General features: G+C 44.1%; 1 protein-coding gene across 4 annotated transcripts in view; it reads left to right on the top strand.

Annotated features, from left to right (window-relative positions):
• Nucleotides 1-4,036: 4,036 nt before the first annotated feature.
• Nucleotides 4,037-6,000, top strand: part of NALCN (sodium leak channel, non-selective) — a 308,079-nt gene continuing 306,115 nt past the window's right edge. For 3 of the 4 annotated variants that reach the window (XM_059685056.1, XM_059685057.1, XM_059685053.1), the window contains exon 1: nt 4,037-4,381. The gene's annotated coding sequence lies outside the window, so the exon portion shown is untranslated. The remainder of the gene's footprint in view (nt 4,382-6,000) is intronic. The other variant, XM_059685054.1, reaches the window with a different exon arrangement.

The raw sequence follows: 6,000 nt of genomic DNA, 5'->3' as shown, positions 1-6,000 counted from the left end.
GAAGGGAACTTATTAATATATTTTATATAATAAATGAGATATTAAAGGTTACTTTAAACTCAAATATTTACTGCTGTCTGGGAGAAGCTTTTATTATTAAATAGTCAAAATTTGTACCACTTGATTACTGACTGATTGTCTTGAAACATGCCCTTTGTTTTCAGTACTCCACCAGCTCCTTTGGGCCATCAGCTCAGCTCCTGCTCAGTACAATGAGACCTCTGTTTAGCTCCCAGCCTGAGTGCCTAACTGATATTATTGTTTATCCCAGATTTCACAGCCTTCTTTTTTTTTTTTCTCCTAGAATTTAGCTTCCTCTGAAAATGTAATCTAAAGTAGGAAGAATGGTGAGCCAAGAATTTTTTTCAATTAACCTGTAAAGTATGCATAGTGGGGGAGGGCCAGTTACCTGTACATCATATGATTTTCCAAGTCAAGTGTGTCCTCTGCAATCCCTCTCAGATCATTAGGCAGTTTATTTTTCCATATGAGAAATCAACTGCATTTCTTGCTCCAATAAATTTCTGCCCGTTTTAATATCCATAGCTTCTGTTTAAGGTATTTATCATCTTTAAAAAAATTGCTGTTGAGGATATGCTAAGCCTATTTCCTATCTATGGCTGATTTAAATGCAAATAGGAACTATGTGAAACATTAAATGGCCATATGACAATCTTGCAAAGACCTCACATTTGACTCAGCAGATGGTCTTTTACCACCTAGTTTCACTCACACGTTTTTAGTGCTTCAGATCACACAGCTACAACATAAGTGCAGGGTCTACTGGGATTCCAGTACTGCTCCAAGGTTTATATGAGGATGGAGGTGCAGGGGACTTGTAGGAGAGGGAAGAGAGTGGGAAAATCCACTCTGGTCTATTAAGAAAGAAATGCTTATGAATAGTTACCAACCACTGGAATTGTGTTGCTTAAGGGGATACCTGTTATATTAAGAGAGATCCTCCATAGTTGCATATCTTACTTCAAAGATACTTAATCAGGATTGTCCTGAAAATATTTAAGATCACCCAGGTGATCCTGATCAAGAAAACTTGGGAAACATTGCCTTAAGGAAAGAGTAAGATGTCTTATTTTTCCAAAACCTTCCAATATTTGAATGGTGAATTAATGCTTTGTGGTTGCCTGGAAATTCTTTTTATGAGAAGACAAAGACTCCCAAGAGGCACTCAATATCATGCTCCTGTCTGGGAGGTGTAGAAATAAACTGTGTTAAACCTTGCCCAGGCCGTCCATCATTAAAATGCATCTATTTTTCCCACTGTATGGGAAAACATATTTGCCAGTGATACATCTGATAAAGGGTTAATATGCAAAATATAAAAGGAACTTAACAAAAGGAAGATAAACAGTTCAATTGAAAATGGGCAAAGGATCTAAATAAACACTTGTCCAAGGTGGACATACAGATGGCCAAGAGACATATGAAAAAATGCTCAGAGTCCCTGATCATCAGAGAGATGCAAATTGAAACAACAATGAGGCATCACCTCACACCTGTCAGAATGTCTACCATCAACAAATCAATAAATGACAAGTGCTGGCGAAGATGTGGAGAAAACTCTGTTACACTGCTGGTGGGAATGCAGACTGGTGCAGCCATTATGGGAAACATTATGGAGTTTCCTCAAAAAATTAAATATGGAACTGCTATTTGACCCAGTGATCCCATCTCTAGAAATATATCCTATGAAACCCGAAACACCAATCAGAAAGGATGCATGCACCTTTATGTTCATAGCAGCGCAATTTATAATAGCTAAGACTTGGAAAGGGCCCAAGTTCCCATCAGTAGATGAGTTAGTAAAAAAAACCTGTGGTACATTTATACCATGGAATACTATGCAGCAGTGAGAAAGAAGGATTTCTTACCCTTTGAGACAGCATGGAGGTATCTAAAGAGTATTATGCTAAGCGAAATAAGCCAGGCAGAGAATGACAAGTATCACATGATGTCTCTCATATGTGGAATCTAATGAACAAAATAAACTGATGAACAAAATAGATGCAGAGACATAGAAGCATTGAACAGACTGTTGAATCTCAGAGGGAAGGCGGGATTGGGTGGGTAGGTAGGTAGAGATCAACCAAAGAACTTGTATGCATAAGCCATGGACACAGACAATAGTGTGGTGAGGGCCTGGGGCAAGGGGTGGTGGTGGACTAGAAAGGGTAATTGCGGGGGAGGGGGGGACATATGTAATACTTTCAACAATGAAAAATTTTAAAAAATAAAGTAAATAAAAATCTCATGATTTTCAAATGTTGGTAGTTGATCTTAATTTGTCAAAAATTTGTTGCAAGCCAAATAAAACACACCTCTGAATTATTCTGAACCCATAGGGCAGCAACTCACTTTCATTAGATTATAGAAATGAGCATAGTTACAGATCCCATTGGACCTGGAAAAGTTGCTTATCCATCTTCCCTAATTTTACTGATAGGAAAATAGAAGAATGATGAGCAGGTAGAAGGAGTAAGGTGGTATCTGGGACGTAAGTATCTGCCTTTTAGGATGATTGTCTACTCCTATACACAGTGAGTTGCTACAGATTCCTGGATGGGTGCACTGAGTTTCTCCATGACTACTTCATTGAACCCACAGAATTCCAATGACACTCTACATTGTCCAGGAGACTGTTTGATTCCTAAGCCTGAATTAGAGATACTGACATAGCAGGCATGTGCAGAGAAGGGTCTGCAATGCTTGATTGGCAAAGAGTGGTACTGAGACTGGGGGCCCTGCTGTCTTTATCACTTCATTCAAAAATTTATAAATATCTTGGCTTGAATTATTTCATCAATATGATTTTCTAATGGGTCATTCTAACTTGAATTCCAAAGAATGCTACACAGCTATATATTTTTAAAGTACAAACTGAAATAAGCTAGCATTTAGGTCAAATAATCGAAGGTGGTGACTTAAGATAAATAAATTGGTAAATAGTTTTCTATATACATTGTTTATAGATTTACCATTGTTTAAATTATTTTCTATTTTCTGTTATTTAAATAAGTCCATATGATTTATCATTTGTTTAAAACTTAACTTTTTATATAGTTGGTCTTTCTGAAATCTGGAAATTTGAAAAATATTCACATGTGTTTTATGAAATGCTGATTATTTTTACATTGTCTTTAAATTAGAACTGCTAATATGGACAATAAACTAGCTCTAATAATGGCTTGAAGTGAACGGCTTGTGAATAGGATTTTTTTTAGATGGTAACAATTAAATACATGTAACCAGAAAAAACATCTTTAATGTGTGTGTGTGTGTGTGCATGTGTGTGCGCGCGTATGACTTGACGTCCATCCCTTGGGCTATATCATCTTGTGATATGGAACTGTTCTTTCTTCAGGGGTTCAGGCTCTTCTTTTAGAGGGAGCTTCATTCAGTCTTCTCTCTCCCTCTCTATCTATGTGCCTGTGTGTGTACGATGTTAACCACTGTTAAGGGTTCCTGGGTGAGTTTAATATCTGACTACAAGGCCGGATGCCATCCCCAGAGTAAACTTTCCAGGGAGTGGGAATAAGGACAATTGTCCCCTGGGCCTGGACATGGTGCTCAAGATTCCCAGGTCTCCCTAAGCCTGTTCTGCTAGGCGCCCAGGCGACATCAGACGCAGCTTCCTGTTGGGGTATTCTTACAGTGCATGGAGGTAACTATTAGTTTTTGAATGGACATCCAGTTTTATCCACATAACAAAATATTTTAATTTTAAGGACAATTGTCAACAGGCTTAGAAGACCCAGGCTAAGTGTCACTGATGCACTCCTTCTGTAGCGATTTCACACTCCAGGGTGAAACAGTCAGCATCCTCAGATACTGTGTCCAGTAAGGCAAGAGCCCACACGCGCACAACGCACGCACACGGACCTGCTGACCCCTGTGTACTGGCCTGGCGTGTGCCCCGTGTGTGTCTGCTGTGGTGCACACGGCCGAGCTCAGTGAGCACGACAGAGACCAGGAGAGGAGCTGGCAGCGCAGAGCCCAGCTGTTGCTGAGGCTGCCAGCGGCGCCAGAGGAGGAACCTGCTGGCACCGACCCTCCCGCTCCCCACCAGCTGCCGCGCAGCCTCCGCGGCGGTTCCTCCTCTCAGCCCAAGGCAACCCCTGCGGGAGTGTCAACTCTGATTTTTTTTTTTTTTTTTTTAAGAAAAAGCCCCCCACCTCCCTCGCGGCAGGCCCCGCGGTCCCGGCGGCAGTAGCGCGCCGCACGCCCAGCGCGGAGCCGCCGCGCCGGCCGGAGCGCGCGGAGGGAGCCGGGAGGCGAGGGTCGCGTCCCCGCGGTGGGCGCCGCCCTGCCCGCCGCCGCCGCCGCCGCCGCCGCACCATGACCGCTCCGAGCGCTGGTGTCACAGGTTGGTCGCGGCCTCCCGCAGCCCGGGTGCGCGTCGGTCACCTTCGCCCGGGCTGGGCCCAGGCGGGCGGGGACGGGTGGGGCGAGGGCCCGGCCCCGGGGGAGGAAAGGGCGCCCCCACCCGCGGCGGGGAAGGGGCGCGGGCCGCCGAAATGCGCCTCCCAGCCCCGGCCGCCGAAGCGCGCGGGTGGGCGCTGGCAGCCCCGGGCCCGCAGACCTCGGCCTTCCCGCGGGCATCAGGGTGGCAGGTGGTTGGGGATGGGTGGGTTCCTGGGCCCGGCTGCCCCCGAGGAGGAATGCGCAGGGTCGGCACCGACCGACTCCAGCAGGTTTCAGGAGGGGCCTGGGCCTTGCCTGTCCCAGCCCTCGCTCCTGCGGGCTGCTCTGGGCTCCATGTCAGTCATTTGATGAATTGCCCTGGCTGAGCAGCTCTCATGAGGGTGGCCACACAGCAAGCTAAACGCTGAGCTGCCAAAGCAACACCGTTTTGTCTTTGAGCCCTTAGGAAACTGGTGTGCACCTCCTGGCTCAGATCTCCAGGTGGGCCCGGAACCCTGAGCAATGGGGGGCTAGCCTACTGCCTGGAATTTTCCCCTGTGAGAATGGTGGAAAACTCTGAACACAGATCCTGATAAATTCTGGAAATATCATGGGATAACTTCCAATCTCGGGCATATTTTTTCAGGGAATATATTATCACTTATACACTCACAAGTTCGGGCCTCTGGGCCATAGTCTTAATATTGTGTAGGTCATCAATAGGTCCTCAATAGACCGGTATTTCCTTGGTGGTGAAATGGGAGGTGGGTACCAGTGATTGTGCATAAGAAGGCTAAGGTTGGAGACCTTTCATAGGGATCGGAAATGAACAGGTGGCTATTTTTAAAAATTTATGACTCATATTTTCATAGCTACAACTGTGATTTCATTTGAAATTAAGTAGAAGAGGAGAGGGTAGATTTATGGCCGTTATCATTGAGGCAGACATTCAACAGGAGTGGGGTTTTTTTTACAGTCAGAGATTAAGTTTCATCAGTTCTAAATAAAAAACCATGGCTTCTCAAATCTCTACAACAACAAACATTTGTTTCCTCACTGGTTGGCTTTCATTCTGTGGGCCTTTCTGTGGTGTATTTTGAGCCAGCTATTGCTAAAACCAAGCAGAGTGAAGGAAAAATCAGTTTTGGAAGAACATTTTTCAAATGATCAGCCCCCTGGGACCCTGTTATGTGTTCATAGAAGACTTGACATCTTGGCAGAACAGATATGCTGACACTGATAAGAACTATACTAGAAGCTCCATAGAAGTTGAAGACAAGTCATGTCTTGTGAGTTGGCGGTAATGTAGTTATAACTTTGGCTATGATTTGTAAGATATTCAAAAGGGGAAAATGTTATACTTTTAAAAGAAGACCTATTCAAAATCGTATCATTTGCTTGCAGTTTAGAGAACTGAAGATTTGAGTGGCGTTTTCTTCTTCTTTGGGTATGGCATTTCTTTGAAATGTTTTCCATTTGCTTTGCTTTTCTGCATACATATGTGTGTGTGCATGCACATCTTGGTACACATCATTGTACATCACCATTGATAAACAATAACACTTATCAATGATGCTGAGA

Source organism: Myotis daubentonii, chromosome 2 (genome assembly GCF_963259705.1).
Source record: "Myotis daubentonii chromosome 2, mMyoDau2.1, whole genome shotgun sequence".
In the NCBI taxonomy this organism is placed as follows: domain Eukaryota; kingdom Metazoa; phylum Chordata; class Mammalia; order Chiroptera; family Vespertilionidae; genus Myotis; species Myotis daubentonii.
The sequence above is the reverse complement of the archived record's forward strand: the minus strand, read 5'-3'. Positions and strand labels throughout refer to the sequence as shown.